The following is a 16,648-nucleotide window of genomic DNA, read 5'->3' on the forward strand; positions in this document are numbered from 1 at the left end:
AAGAAGAGCATCCATGTTTTATATGCTGGTTGGTCATTGATGTCATGGAGGTTACATGGGTTCTTGATGGCATGGATATTACATGGATTGCCCATGGCATGGAGGATTGAATGCAACCAAAGACTTAACTGGTCTACTTGACTTATTTTACACAACTGGAGGTATGTGTAGGTTTGGGTAGATCTGTGTTAAAAACTTGTAAATGTGATGTATAAGTCATGTAAGAGACATTTTGCTAGGTATTGTTCAGAGACAAACTTTCCCTTAGACTGACTGACTCTGCCTTTCTCATTCTTTCACTTAGTCTGTGTTGCTGTAATTAGACATCAAAAGGAAATGACATGCTGCTGCTTTTTCAAAGAAAGTGGCAGCTGATTTTCTGTAAGAGACGAATGGAAACACCTGAGAGGAAAAATATAGTATCACTAGTCATTCATCATACTGACTGGACAACCCTCTTGCAATTTAAAATAGCTTAGAAATGAGAATATGCCATGCCTCAGTGTTTTTTTTTTTCTGTGTTAACAAAAATATAATATTGTTAGACTTCATTTTCTTCATTTTCTCTGTAGATTTATACACTACAGCATAACACGCACCTCTGCCTGCTCTTCTAACCAGTCTCCATCAAAACAGAATGATATCAGATAATACCCTCACAAGCAATAATTGAGGAGTTGCAGACATGGCAGTTAGTACTTGAAAACTCAAGCTTCAAACAGTTTAAAATTGTTTCAACTACTGTAGGTAAGGTGTATTGCATTACATATAATTAGTTATGATCTATGTAAGTGTACCTATTAAAAGTTACCAGGTCCTTGTAAAATGACACATTGCACAACATCAAATAGGGGTTGGACTGGACACGTATGATGAGGAGTTCGCATTTTAGTTTCACATTCTTCTCATTTCCCTTTTTCCCAGGCTGTCCAGCTGTTGCACTGCTGACGACTTAGTTCCACCAAAGTCCTTGAACACTGTGAACTCCAACCCTAGAGTTTCAAAAGCTTTCCGATAAGGGTCAGCCAGAATGCTCATGATAGTCCCATGTATACAGGCAACATGAATGTATACATGCAGCATAATGGAAGTGAAAAGTATGAAGTGAAACTCCAAGTTTTTTTTTTCTAGCAAAGCTCATTAATGAACTCATGAATTCTAAGTAAGTCTCATCAATAAAATGTTCTTGCCTTATTTGATGTTTACTATAATGCAGTGGGGAAAACCAGCAAGCCAGAGCTAGGGAAAGAAAGAACTTTCATGGCACGTTGATCTCATGTGCCATGATATGATGCTGGAAGGAACACTAGGCCATGGAAAAAGTGCAGCTTTCAAAAGTCTTTCTGTTCTTTTGGACGAGCTCAGAATCCCACTTCCTGGACAGTATAGCGAGATGGCAGCCAAAGAAAACGTCCTCGTTGGTGACTTGGAGGGGTCTGACGTGGGAAGAGCGTGGTGATCATGGTCTAGCGATGTAGAGATGAAGTGGAGCTGATATTGTGGGTTTTAAATGTTAGCTATGGCTCAGCTTTTCCCGGAGGGTTACGAAGTGCAAAAGCATGTATGCCACAACTCCTCTGTAGCAGTACACCACAGTACTCCAGCATTCCACACAGTGGTCACTCAAAACAGGCATTAAACTGGGCCCCGGTACAAAGAGCAAGCAGGGGGGAAAAAACAGGTACAGTGCGGTTCAAGTAAAGACGGCAGGGCAGGGCAGGGCAGTGGGACTACTACTGTAATGGAGCTACTGTGCAGTAGCTACAGCGTAGCAGCATGTGCCCCTGTGCTGTGCTCACGTGGCAGTTGGTTGGCTTTGTAGTAAATGGAGCAGGTTGTGAAAGGTTCACAAATGCAATCTGCAATGCAAATAAAAAAGTAAATATATAAAAGCAGTGGATTGTGTTTGCCGCCTCTTGGATTAAATCTCTCCTGAGGCATGGGTAATTTGCAAGCTGCTGCATGTTCCTTAGCTAATGTATTACAACAAATAGGCTGACTCACTTATAGGTGAGGGGCAAGTTGTCCAACAGTTGCCTGTGCTGTGTTATGCAAGCACTTCAGACCTCTAGAACAAGATTATGAAACACATTCTGAGGCGTCAAAGCTGTGAGGATTTTTACTGCTTCAGAGATTTTATCTGAAGCTTTCCCATGTCTACTGACAGGAGGTGTGAGAGAGAGTATCCTCTGGAATGTGAAGAACGACAATTTGGTTCATCATTTGGGCCTCAGTGTTGCTTAAAGAAAACTAAGGAAAGAACTTTTCTGTGCTGTGGGGGTGCTTCTGTTGATCGTGCATGATAACAGCACAGTGTGTGTAAATTATTCATTAAACATGATTGATCATCTAATTAATAGTTCATTTATGTACACTTAATCTATTCAATATTCAAACAATGGTTTGTTTGAACAATGTGGACTTTTTCTTGGTTGAGAAAAAAAAAAAAAGATTATTTTCCTGTTAATCCTAAAAATAAAAAAGCAAGATTTCATCATAGTAGTAACCAAGCATGTTAAACACAAGGCAGAAGACTGCGTAATCACAAAGTTCCTGTGTCTTAACGTCTGAGAGACAGAGAGATGTAGTTGGTGATGTTAATAGGTTGGTATGCGCATGTTGCATACGAACAGAAGCTCCACCCTCTCTCTAAATGAACAGAATGTTCTGCAAGTTTCATATCTGTTCATCTCCCTAAATCTGGATGAATCAACATTCTAATAATGATTCAAAACGCAGAGTGTAAAGACTCTTAATGGTTACGAAATGCAATTAATCGTAAGCAAACTCAACTCCCAAGCCTTACTGTATATTTACATGGCATACTACTTTGCATTCTGGGATATTTACACAAGGTGTAGCCTCCTTGCAAATTTTAAATTATTGTCCATTTACAGTTCTATTTTCTATATCTGTTCTGTGAATTCTATGTATGTGATGAGTGGGCAAATAAGACTGAATCAAAAATATGTCTTTGAAGTATGACAACTCCATCTCCATCAGTCCTGCCCCCTTTCTTTTGCTACATCCCCTTCTCCCACTGATGTTTGCTTCCTCCGCCCCAGCCCAGATCAGGTAAACCACACAACTCTCCAGTGAAAACACAGTTCAGCAGTTTTGTAGGAGTGTCCTATCCTGCTTTCCCATACTAACGTACAATAAGAGTGTGTGTGTGTGTGTGTGTGTGTGTGTGAGTGAGAGAGAGAAAGAGTGTGAGAGAGCAAGTGTGTGTGTGTGAAAGTGAGAGAGAGAGTGTGTGAGAGAGCAAGTGTGTGTGTGTGTGTGTGTGTGTGTGTGTGTGTGAGAGAGTGAGAGAGAGAAAGAGTTTGTGAGAGAGAGCAAGTGTGTGTGTGTGTGTGTGTGTGTCTGTGTGTGTCTGTGTGTGTGTGTGTGAGTGTGTGTGAGTGTGTGAGTATGATGATCTGGTGATAACATCTGGAAGTGAATGATCAGGGTAAGTAAGTGATGCTCCTTTCCCACTAGACTGAGCGAGCCAACCCTCCTACCTTGAGGAGGATGCAGAACACTGTAGCACAGCACAAAACAAAAGTGCATGCAAATGTATTTCTGCATCACTTCTTCTAGACCCAGTCAGACAGGCAGATGCAGGAAGAGGCCATTGTCGTTCACATTCCCACTCACCTGCATGTACTTTACTGGGATATACTAAGTTATGGTTACCAGCTGATTGGTCTTGGTTAGCATGCTAAAAACACCGTCTGGATACATGCGACAAATTCATGGCAACAAATACTTTACTTAACATGATAGTCAAAGATTAGAAAAAAGATTATAAAACGTTTGGCCATATATGCCTCATATCGCATCGAGAGATGATGAGAACTTACAGGACATTATTTATAGTTCATATGTGTGTATGTGTGTGTGAACACAACACGGGCTCCCCCAGAAGAAAACACACTGGTTTTCCTGTGAAGTTCGCAGTTTATGAGTGCACTAAATTAGTAATCCGCTGGCTGAGTCATGCTCAAAACCTTGGGGTTTACCCAAAAGTTGACTGACCTGGGTTTGAAAATCATGTCTTAGGTTTGTTTCTCCAAACCCCAGATGGGTTCGAGTAAAATGAAAGCCACCTTGAGGCCCATATTTCCCTAAGTGCTTCTCATAGCTCAGCTGACATCCGCAGCTGTCAGGAGGTTATCTAACACTACCGCATAGGACAGAGAGAGAAAGTGAACTCTGAATTGTCACTTGACTCATTTCTGAACAAAAACCTACAGGGGAGGGACACGAACATTTTAACTGCTCTCAGAATTAACTTCTCCCTCTCCTTAAAAATGCTATATCCTGCATTTTTTTTTATCTGCTGTTCCCCCAGCAAATATGTCAAAATGGAATAATACAGTGCTCTATACATCTGCAGTGTGGCCATGTCAGCTCAAGCTCGTGGGGCTGCCCCACTGATGCAGGGTGACATGTCCAGCATACATAACCACTCTCACATGCTCTGCTGTACACATATACATTTGAATAACCACTGCTATGACAAAGAAATTACATGTCATGACTTTTTCATTACTAGGTCATACTCTGGTACCATGCATGAGACACATTAGGAGGGTGTGCAAACAGACAGAGCCCCATTTCTCAAGCTTTTTTTTTTAAATTTTTTATTTTTTCAGTTACTGAGTCATTTCTTAGTAAGCTGAAACAAGCAGGGCTCTTCCCTTCTCTCTGTTTGATTGATGATTATTCAAATCTCACCATCATATCTTCCTTTGTGGTGCTACTGTGGGGATAATCCCAGAAGCCTTCTGAGACCTAAGAGATCGAGGCTGAACTGCTCTTAACTGAGAGTGCTAAAGTGCTGATTTCTCAACAACAAAGTCCCAGAACTGATAAATGCAACATCAATTAAAATGGGTGTAATAACTTAAGGAATAGCTGTTATATCAATCTTATTAATGCTTTATAACTGTTAAATAACACTACTATTTAAATCTGTAATGAGGGGAATTCACTAATGGCTGTTTAACTCATGAAAATATGTTAGAAGTACCTGATGAGTTTGTGCAAAAAAATAGGAGCTCGAAGCAGAAGACAAAAGGATAAGGTGTGTGCATGGTAAAATAAAAGCTCAAATCACCTGTTTAAGTGAGAGTTTTGTACATGAAAACAATGCATGTGCTTCATTTTATAGTACTCGTAAATTGCTCATTCTCATCCAATGACCATGTGAAAATTTCACCAACAATTTCAGTATTCATTTGGATGTCATTTTTGGATATATTTATAGAATCAAATTCTCACTTGGTCAGAGACTTTGTGTGTTCTCACAACCTGAAAACTGACTAATGAACAGTTAAATCATAACAATTATTCCCAGCATTTTCAGTATTATCAGTGGTTGGACTAGCTGGAGATGTATCTGATAAACAATGAAGTTTGAATATCAGCATGCTGGTAATTGACGGGTAATTGTTAATTGGAATTTCACAGGCTTGAACATTTAGCTAATTAGACTTTCAGTTCACTCATAAGTAGACAGGATGAGGGATTTATGGTTTATACGAGGGTCTCATTTTTAATGCCGGTTCAGAAACTGCCCAGAGCATGTCTCCATTTGCATCGACCTCAGACAGAAGCACTTCTATTTCAGTTTCACCCATTTTTTAAATTCCTTTTATGGCCTACTTCCTTTCCTTCTTCCACCTTTTTTTTGGCTGAATGTTGTATCACCTGCATGAATTAGGGTGTAGATTATGTAAATGATATGTATATAGGGCTAAATTGTGCCACATTGTATGCATATGTAAATAAGAGACTGGATATAATATGGGTCTGCATATTCAAAACCAATTCAGTAATTGGTTTGAAATTATTTTGGTGTCATGTGACAGTTTTGTGGATGAGAGAATTCACTGAAGCAACTGCACATGATTCTTACTGTTCGAACCTGTGCTCATTTTTTCACTGGTGGATGACACACTGATCAACTCTGATGAATACGTGCCAGTGCCTCTGGTCTTTTCTCTCTCTCTCTCCCTCTCTCTCTTGCTCTCTCTCACACCTGCTCTCTCATACTCTCTCTCATTCTTGCTCTCTCTCACGCTTGCTCTCTCATACTCTCTCGCTCTCTCTCTGGTTAATGATACCTAATACCTCCCGAGAATAGTTCTAATTCTGATTAACAGTGATACTGGTACTGACCACATACTTTCCTAAAAATGTTTTTATTTTTCATTCTTACAAGCTGTACCTCTTTCTCTCCATTAATTTTTTTCTTCTTTTTTCACTCATATCTTTTTAGAGTACATCTGTCCAGTAGCCTCCCTGCCCTCTTCATTAACCTTCATAGTGAACCTGCTGCACTACCTGACATGTCTGCGCAAAACCATACAGGTGGAATAAAGGCACTAGACATTGAAAATGCTTAGGGCAGAGTATGAGCTCTTCATTTGTTGCTTTCAAAATGCCTTGTGTGTGTTTGATGTCATAAACCTTTCATTTTAATAATACTTGACATGATGTGGAACTATGATATCATGATGCACTTTGATACCAGGATGCGTTCTTTCTCTCTGTTATGTCTTAAGGATTAAGGAGCCCTTGCAGGAATACAGTGTCTGGAACCAGTGGTGAAAATCAGGCTTAGCAGAGAAGATGGGCATTGACTACATCCTTCCACGTTCACCTTCCACCTTCCATCCTTCAGAATGACCACTGCAAGAAGTAACCCAGCACCAACATAGCTGTCAGGTAATGAACCCATCACCTCTAACCAAGCACTTGGTCATTATTGTTTCGGTGAATGCTTTGTTTGTAGGTGCTGACTGGTGCAACCCTGCGCTTTTGTGAAGCTGACCGTGGGAACAGTGCGGTGTCAAGGTTATTGCTGTCATACTCTTGGTGCATTATTCAGGCCTGTTAGAATGTATAACTGCATGACAAGCAAAAATATTTCATGAGTTTACATTGACTTGGAGATATGGCCTAACATAACGGATTTCCAGGACAAGAGCCTACAGTAAGATTCCGTATACGCACAATAAAACAATACACACAACGACCTGCTTTAGCCAGGGGTTAAGCAGTGTTTGCTAACATATCTTAAACAAGCAGTTGGATTAAGAACAACCGGATATCAGCTAACAGCTTTGATCCTGTGTGATGAAAGGAAATTGTTATGCTTTGTGTTCCAGCCTTTTTCAGGCCATGTGACCATGCTTTTACTGATAAAGTTGATAAAGCACTGTGACGCCTTGTCTGTGCCAATGGCTTCTTTCTGTCTTCCTAAGTGGCAAAGACATCATTATAATGAGGTTTCAGGAATGAACAAAGAATTCCACAACTTAGTTTCCCCAAACAATATGTAATAAAATCCTCTTCGCATGTTTGAATGTCACACATTTGGATTAGACTATGAAGCACCTGTAGAAATGAATAGAAATTCTATTGTAGATTAAAAAATCTTCTTCCTTTTTGTTCATGAAAGAACAATGATGTAGTCAGTGCTGCACAATACAAAATAGTTTCTATTTTCCTGCACTAATAAATTCACTGAGAGCCTATAGTAAATTTGGTCTCCGTTAACTGAGGTGAATTGTAAAACTGTCCTGCACAGAGTTATGCAAATCTTTCACATGTTTCTGAAGCATTTGGATTAAAAAAATCTAACATGCAAAAGTAGTGCTAAGTACTCATTTTAACCCAACTTATTATATTCCCTAATTTTATTACACTTGATCCTTCAGCTGGAAAGACCCATTTTCAAGTTACTTCACTCACCCAAAAGAAACCATAAATCTGGTCACTGAGCAGAGCAGTAGACCCATGCTTAGAGACGAGTGCTGAGTGTTGTCTATTAAACCATGTCTTAAATACTTCCAGTGAAATTCAGCCCTTTTAAAATGTTATGCATGTGTGGTCTAGACAGAAGTGAAGATTCTTCACTTTTAGTAACTGTGCATAAGCAGTTAGTAACTGTACATAAGCAAAAAAAATAAAAAAATAAAAAAATAAATAAATAAAACAACCAAACAAACAAAAAAACAGTTGGACAGTGTTACAGTGGAAATTATACTTTAACACTAAGAAAGGCTTTATGATTCATTCCTGTAGTAGTTCAGTGCTTTCTGATTCAAATCTTCTTTTTTTGCCACCTGACTAAGGTGAAACCAGTGGGGAATTTTACTTTTCTAGAGTGTTCAGTTGCTTTTAAACAGTTAGTTAATGAGCTCACTGATTGTAAGCCTGAAAAAAACCCTGAAATAGTAATAAAAGAAGATACAAAAATACCTACAATGAGCAAGCCTAACGGTTCAGCGCAGCAGAGTGAGCACATCAGTACAGTGGCTGTAGCACTGGATTTTCTAAAACTTTGGTATTATTTATTTAGCAAACCTAAATCATTTTTATTATTTATTATTGTTTAATTGAACAATAAAGGTGTTTGCTATTTACTCATAACAGCTGCATAATGAACTAGGAAGCAATTTCTCATGGCTTATTTGTTGTGATATCCACTGAAACTGCTGTCACACATTAGAATTCCTCTAAATTATTTGATACTGGATCGGGATAGGATGCAACATGGGTAAAGATACTCTCAACAAACAGGAAATGGAGAAAAATCAGAGAGAAACACAGGAATAAGGAATAGAGAGAAAGACAGAAAGATATATATATATATAGAAAGAGTGATAAAGACAGAGAGAGGGGTATAGACAGACAGAGAAGGGTGTTGAAATCCGAGATCTTATTCTTCTCATTCAGCTGACTTCTCAAGACTTGCCTTACTCTTCTTGGTATTTGGCTGTAGCTGCATTCCTTGTGGCCTCTTCATGACTTGCTTGTGGGGTTCCAAGTACCTTGTACCTACCTCCTCAACATCTGCTATGTTACCTTCTGGTAGTACAATTCTCACAGTTCTGGCTACCTTTCCGCTCCTTGTAACCATCTGACCACACTTATTCATTCCAAGTGACATTCCGATGTCATTGCTATATATAATGGTGTGATGGATTAATGAGTCAATGTCTTATTCAGTTTTGGCATACAGCGTGACGTCATTCATATAGAGAAGATGGCGGATAGCTGCTCCATTCCATAGCCAATATTCATAGCTACTCTTGGTGATGATCTCACCAAGTGGGTTTAGGCCTGTGCAGAACAGCAACGGGGACAGGGCATCTCCTTGGTAAATCCCGCACTTGATGGTGACTCATGGTAGTGCCTTAAAGTTGGCCTTTAGGGTTGTCTTCCACAGCCCCATTGTGTTCTTGAGGAAGACTCTTAAAGTCCTGTTGATGATAGCCTCAAGCATTCCAGGATCCATGTGTGGGGCATTGAATCATAGACGTCCTTGTAGTCAATCCAGTTTCGTCCGTCTGGTCTTACAGTTTCAAGTAACTGCTTTATCCACTAGTAGACAGTGCTCGGCTCCTCTGATGTTCTTGCCAATACCCTTCTGGTCCCGCTCATATATTGAGCTATGTGCCTATTCATCTCAGCTGCAATGATGCCTGACAGGAGTTTCCATATTTTGCAGAGGCAGGTTATGGCCAGTAGCTGAATGGAACTGCCCCTTTCTGGAGGACATTCAGGATCAGGACTGTCCAGCCTTCAGTTAACCATTCAGGGTGGGTTCCATCTGTTAGCAGCTTGTTCAGATAAAAGGAGAAAAATGATCAAGAACTGAAAAGTCACTATATAATTGTATATGGTTTTAATTTTGTATGCACAGCTTGCTTCCAAGTACTTCACCGTTACATCTAAAAACTGCATACAGTTGTTATCCTTTCCAGTTCAGACTGAACTTATAAACAGAGTAAGAAAAAAATCTGTCAGTAGTTTACATATTTGGTGTTCTGAATGAAAAAAACCCCAAAATGTGTCTAAAGCTGGAAAACTATATATATACACAAGTACGATTCATTCAGCTGCTCTCGTTCTGAATGGATGTAGGCGGGTTCACACTCACACGAGCAAGAGGACAATACCGCAATACTCATCTTAGTAGTATCGGTTTCACTCATCGTTAACCAAACTGTAACAGCAGCCCAAGGACGCAAGTGGGCCTCAGAGAGATTTGAACCTAAACAATGCACTTTGCAGCCAATGAGAACACAGCACTGGAATTAGCAAGCAGGAACCTGGAACCAAAGAGAAACCAACCACTTAGGTCCTTGTGCAAGAAAGAAAGAAAGAAAGGAAGGACATGTCACCTAATTCATGTTAAAGCATAATACAGTGTGCACAACAGCACAAGTGACAGAGGTCACAGAGGACATCTGAGAGGTAACCTCAGGGCTGACCTCCCAGGGAGTTCAGACTGGTCTACATAACAGTAGCTTTTGCCCTGTGCTCAGTAGGCCAGTAAAAATAGCACCAGCCCATTAAACCCTAATATGTCTTTATCAGCTCATCCTCAATTACTCTGGCAGGACAGACCATCAGTCGTTTAATCTCATTATCAGATGGACCAAAGCCCAGCTGCGTGCGTCTGGTTTAGTGAGAGAGCGACTTAATCTCTCATTCCTTCTCTGATGTAAAGCAAAAACTCTTTGTCATGAATTGGGTTTCTTTTGAAGTGGAAAACAAAAATGTAAGCACTACTTGTTGAAACTTTCCAAACTTAAGCATTGCCATTTTGACGTCCTGTTTGATTTTTTTTTTTTTTTTTTACGCTTAAGGCAGCAGTGAGAAAAAGATAAATGCAAACACTGACAGAAATGCATTAGTCACAGACAGATTTCTGAGCTCTGCCTTCAGGTAATGGCTTGACCTTGCTGACCTCATCATGACCTACTGGAGGGATCTCTGTCTGGGCAGCAGTTGCAGCGTGTAGCTGTGTTCCGCTTGGACAGAAAACGTTCCAAGATTCCTGAATCCCACTTCGCTGCCAGCTCGGCAGGCCGCTACCTGCTCTGGAAGTTTCTGTGGATCCACCCGTATGTGGGAACTCCTGTTGGAGTCATACCTAGTTTCCTCTACCATACCCTTCCTCATTCTCCAAATCCTGTATTTCCTTTGAATAAGAAACATTAATTTTATTACCAGTGTCTGAGACTGGTAATTAAATCAATTAAACCAATCCTCTGGGCACATCCTTTTTGCGTATTGAGTAGCTCACAGCAGTAAGAAAAGTAATACATGTTGTTATAGGATATTTACATGCAGGCTTTTACATTGGAATGTGAGTTGATGCAAATTTAGGATTTTTAAATGTAGTACTCTAGCTGAGTATGTTTGTACATTTGCTGAGTACCTAAAAATATTCAGAGAAAGTGCTATTTGTGTGAATATGCCTTGCTACATCTGCACATCTAAGCAATCACTGGACTGGCATTGGGCTAATACAGATGTATTAGTGGTTGAACCAGCATAAGATGGGGACTGGTACTACAGTTGAAGGTCGTACATGGGACTTTTGTGGTCATCTGTGAATGAAACAAACTGCTTAAGTTTGAGTTTGCTTTAGTTATCTACTGTTTAGTTATTTACTACAGCTCAAAGTTCATTAGTAGCCAAGGCTGCAGAGTTTAAGTGTAGGAGGTCATCTACGATTCGGAGGGGGAAAAACACATCTTTCGTGGTATGAAAAGGAGACATTTCATGACTGGTTTAAGAGCTCTTGAAAGAAAAGAGTTCTCAGTATAGATTCTGGCGTCATAAGGTCAAAGCTCACATTCCACTGTTATTATTCAGAATTAGCAAGTAGCTTTAAAAGATGTGTTGGGTATCAGATATATTACACTCGCAGGTGTTGCACTTCACACTTAACCAATTGACTGCTACTGTCACCTTATCCTCAGTGAAAAGCAAATATAAAATTCACCAGCCAATTCTGGCGTAGTGAAAGCTGCATAGAAAGTCGCACACTTTGAATCGAGTGGCTGAGGGTTGGTGATGGCAAAGGGCTTAAAACCTCATAAAAAAAAAACAACTTGTTTTGATGTGAGGTTGACATTACGTATATACCGTGTCAGCAGTAGGAAACTACCGTCAGCCTTCGATGCATTAATCAAAATCTGACCAATCACAGTGCTGTGGGTAGGCTGATGGGAGTTCTTCTGGACTTTTTCTTAACGAACTTGGTATGTCTACTTCTGTACCAATTTGCATATCAAAACCAGAAAAAGATTCCATATTCCCATGTGTTTACTCCACTAATACTATTTAAAAAATTATTTTGAAAATATATGATTCAGTGTGGCATGGCTAAAATGAATCTAGACTAGATGGATGAGGGAGCAAGAAAGAGGATCAGGAATGGAAAGTAGATAAAACCCAAATAAAAGAAAGCAAATTGAAAGGAAGGAACGACAAAGCCCTTCCCACATCCTGGTGTAGTGGTTTCACATCTCTCTCGTGCTCAACCTATTTTGTTTTTAAGGGTCATGTTAGGTGTTTCTCATCATTGGAGGTGGGGGTTGGGTGCTACCTGTTTAGACAGATGTTGACAGTGGCACTAAGAAAGGGGGGGGGGGTTGGAAGGTGGGGGTGGGGGAATGACTCATTAAGTGGTAAAGGAAACAAATGAGAAAAACAGCCGAATCTAGAGAGTAAATACACGGCTTCAGCTGTTAGAAATCTTCCCAGAGGATGTTTGTGTTGCATGCTGGTTACCAGTCCCTCCAGTACACAAGATCAACAGGAGTATCCTGAATGCTAGTGTTTTTCAGTAAGTAGGTCTAACATTTAAATGAATATTAAACATGTTAACATAATACTGGATAAGCGGAAATAATCAACTGTCACCACCACAGTGGACAAAAGAGGAAATAGTCAACTATTTGTAACCACCAAATTTTTATTTAAAATTAAATTACAACTGTTCTGTCTCGGCACTTAGCGTATTGCTATCATACAGTTTTGGGATTGTGTGTTTTAAAGGATAAGTTCTTGGAAAATACAAATTTGACTATATGATTTGCAAGTGTACAGTTTTAAGAATTTTTTAAAATGTTTTTTAATAGTGTTTTTTAACCCACTACTTTTTTTAACCACAACTCAAATATCATGGTTTCCATTATTCCTATAAAAAAGAATTTGAATGATTCCTTCACTTATTTAGTTAATTGCAGTGTTCATTGGAAATGGCACTAAAATAAATTATTATTAAACTGAGATATGTTATTTTACATTTTGAATCTGGATAAATATTCAAAGAGACAATGCAAAAACCAAAGAAAAGTGTGTGAGCCTTTTTCAATAATCTGGAACTTTTACTGTCAATCTGCTTTTACCTCAATATGTACCTGTTGTCATTTAAATATTTTTTTCCCTGTCAAAGTTTTTTTTTAATTTAAAATTTAGTTAATTATATAGTTTTTATAATTTTTTTTTATTTTAAATTGAGTTCAGTTCATTTTTATCTTTTTTATCTAAGTGCTGTTTTGATGTTTCTTCTGATACAGATAGATAGATTAGTTTAGATAGACAGACACACACGCCATCAGCAGATAGAAAACAATAACAAAACCAAGCCAAGAGAACTAGTATGCATCCTTGGTACATTGAGAACATTCTAGAACTTGGCTAGTTAAATGTATATTTTGCTTAATGTACACATTAAAAAACATGAAATTCACACGTCAGTCACGCAAATTATAAAGGGGCTTGCAGCCCAGGACTTTCTTGTTTGTATTATTATTAGGAATAACGTGGAATGACCTGCTGTGAAAAAAGAAGGCAATATCAATTTGCTGGTGCATCAACTCACAGTCAAGAATAACACCTAAATCACTGCAACCAGACATTTACAGACAATATCTGTAGTTAGAAATGGTGTTATAAAACAAGTGGATTTATTGTCATTTCAGCTATATACAAGTATACAGAAAAGTGAAATAACATTCTTCAAGGACCATGATGCAACACAAAACACAAGTGCAAACAATACAGTAAGTATGAAAGACAGGAACAGTAGACACAATAAGACAGCACAACACTGACCAGTACATAGTACTGAGTAAAGCCTAAAATATCATGACATAAGAATTTAATCGATAGCTTAAGGCATATATGAATACAGCAGTCACTGATGAAGCAGTACAACAGTAAAAAAAGAATATTTATTAAATAGAATACAACATTTGTTAAATTATAACAAATATAACAATATTCTAGCAGCATATATTAAGAAATATGAAGAAATGTGAGATGTGAGATTCAGCATTGTTATATCTAGAATTTTTACAACAGATATTAATTAAGAGATGAGCAGACAAAGCAAGGGAGTGAAAAGGTGAGATGGTGTTAGTTGAGTGTGTGTGTGTGTGTGTGTTTTAGTCCAATCTCTGGGAGTATAGCAGTCTTATGGCTTGGGGGAAGAAACTGTTGCACACTTTAGCAGTGAGGGCCCAAATGCTTCAGTACCTTTTCCCAGATGGCAGGAGAGAGAAGAGTTCATGTGAAAGGTGTGTAGGATCATTCACGATGCTGGAGGCTTTACAGATGCGGCATCTGGTGTGAATGTCCGTGATATAGGGGAAAGCGACCCCGATGATCTTCTAAGCTGTCCTCACTATTTGCTGCAGGGTCTTGCAGTCTGAGATGGTGCAATTCCCAAACCCAGCAGGATGATCTTTATGGCCTCTCTGAAGAACATGGTGAGGATGGTGGGCGGGAGATGAGCTTTCCTTAGACCCCTTAGGAAATAGAGTCGCTGCTGGGCTTTCTTGGCTGTGGAGCTGGTGTTGAAGGTCCAGGTGAGGTTCTCTGCTAAGTGAACACCACGGAACTTTGGTGCATTTGATGATGTCCACAGACGAGCCAACCACCATCTCTTTTGTTTTGTCCACATTCGGAGACAGGTCGATGTTGTACCAATCTCTTAGTTTCCTCTCTGTTCACTGACTCATCGTCCCTGCTGATCAGACCCACAGCAGTCATGTCATCAGCGAACTTGACGATGTGGCTGGTGCTGTGTATTGCTGTACAGTTGAGTCAGCAGAGTGAACAACAGTGGACTGAACATACAGCCGTGGGGGACAGCAGTGTGTTGGTGTTGGAGGTGCTGCTCCCGATCTGGACTGATAGAGGTATCCTAGTCAGGAAGTCCAGGATACAGTTGCAGAGGTAGGTCCAGCAGTCCCAACTTTTCAGTCAAATCCTGAGGAATGATCATTTTGAATGCTGAATTGAACAGCAGTCTAACGCATGTGTCCTTTTTGTTCAGACAGGTGAAGGCCAGATAAATGGTGATGATAATGATGAGTGATGGTGATTATGTCGTCGCTTGAACAGTTGGGAAGATACCTCTCCTTTCACTACAAGAATATAGTGTGGATTTATATACAGCAGTTTTAATGATCACTGACCATGAGGAGATTACAAGGTTTTTGCTATATCTTTGTTGTTTAAAGTTAAAAAAGACAGCAACAGAACAAAAATATAGACAAGCTATGAATTTAATAAAGTTTTTAGTTTATGCTTAGCCATATAACCGTCATACTACTTGGGAACCTTCTATGAAAAAATAAATAAATAAACAAAAAACGTGACAAAGACTTCCTGCGGTTGTTTTTAGCTATGAGTGAAAGTATCACACAAAGCAAGGGAAGTGAGATTATAGATTAAAAACGGCTATTTCAGTGAATGTTGGCTCCATGCTGCTGTCATCTGGATATATGCACCTCTCATTTCTGCACACAGCACCCAATATAGAACGTTGCAGAGCAGCGACTTTGTGTTCTTTAGTGCCATTTCTAAGAATCTAGAGCAACCATGTATCTCAGAAGAGTCTCGTGTCTCTTAAAATAGTGCAACTCTTCCACAGTAAAGCATCATCAGAGATTATTCATAAAAGGAAACGGTGACGAGCAAGCATTAGGCCATCCTTTGAGGTCTGGAGATTAATGTTAACGATAACATTACCTGCAGTGTTACTAGTTTTAGAGGTGCAAGTGAAATACATTTCGACTACTGATTCCAGTCTGCTGAATGGTATAGATTATATTTTTATCAGCTTTAAAAGTTTTATCAATCATTTTTCACTTCTAATGCACCAACTCATTTGCGAAGGAAGCTCACATTTTTGATGATATGTGTGTCCTTATGTGTTTTAGTTGTTCTAGTTGTTCTTTATCAGTATGAAGACTGGCAAGTTTTGTTTTGTTTTTTACTTTAACGAAGGAACATTCCATTCTGACATTTCTATTTCCTCATTCACACCTTCTAACACCTAGTCCCCTAGTTCAGTGTTCTTTACCCACATTCTGTGTGACAGCTCCACCTGTGGTCATTTGGTAGTTAGTTCAGCAATCATCCCAGCCATCAGTCCTGTCTGAAACAATCCCTTGCTTTTTTCCATCTGTCATAATGTGAATCTATGAATCTATAAATCTTAATGAACTAATCTGCATTTTCTATTAAGTCCATTTTATCTACAGTTGGAGTCCTAAATATTTGCTAATGTGGATTTAAGTACAGCAGTCACTGAAAATTAGGTCAAAATGTTTTTGATAGAATTATGTTATTTAAAGTCTAATAAAAAAGAGACTTGGATTAAATGGATTAAAGAGAGGCTACTAAGAATAGCTAAACAATACAAAGGTAATTTAATGAAGTTTAATGACTCATGATTTATGCCCCTGTTCTCACACTGTAGTTTATGGTTCTAGTTGTGGTATTTATTGCAAACCAACACTCGTTAAACCTGTGGTTTTTATGCACTGCATGG

General features: G+C 39.1%; 1 long non-coding RNA gene across 11 annotated transcripts in view; it reads left to right on the forward strand.

The window, feature by feature from the left end:
• Positions 1 to 16,159, forward strand: part of LOC113573800 (uncharacterized) — a 36,074-nt gene extending 19,915 nt beyond the window's left edge. For 2 of the 11 annotated variants that reach the window (XR_014124769.1, XR_014124776.1), the window contains exons 2-6: positions 6,272 to 6,363; positions 6,558 to 6,720; positions 13,788 to 13,868; positions 14,257 to 15,045; positions 15,146 to 16,107. This is a non-coding gene — a long non-coding RNA (uncharacterized LOC113573800). Of the gene's footprint in view, positions 1 to 6,271; positions 6,405 to 6,557; positions 6,721 to 9,511; positions 13,869 to 14,256; positions 15,046 to 15,145 lie in introns of all 11 variants that reach the window. The other 9 variants (XR_014124772.1, XR_014124779.1, XR_014124781.1 and 6 more) reach the window with 9 other exon arrangements.
• Positions 16,160 to 16,648: the final 489 nt, after the last annotated feature.

Source organism: Electrophorus electricus, chromosome 1 (genome assembly GCF_041902795.1).
Source record: "Electrophorus electricus isolate QZ-2024a chromosome 1, ASM4190279v1, whole genome shotgun sequence".
NCBI classification, from domain to species: domain Eukaryota; kingdom Metazoa; phylum Chordata; class Actinopteri; order Gymnotiformes; family Gymnotidae; genus Electrophorus; species Electrophorus electricus.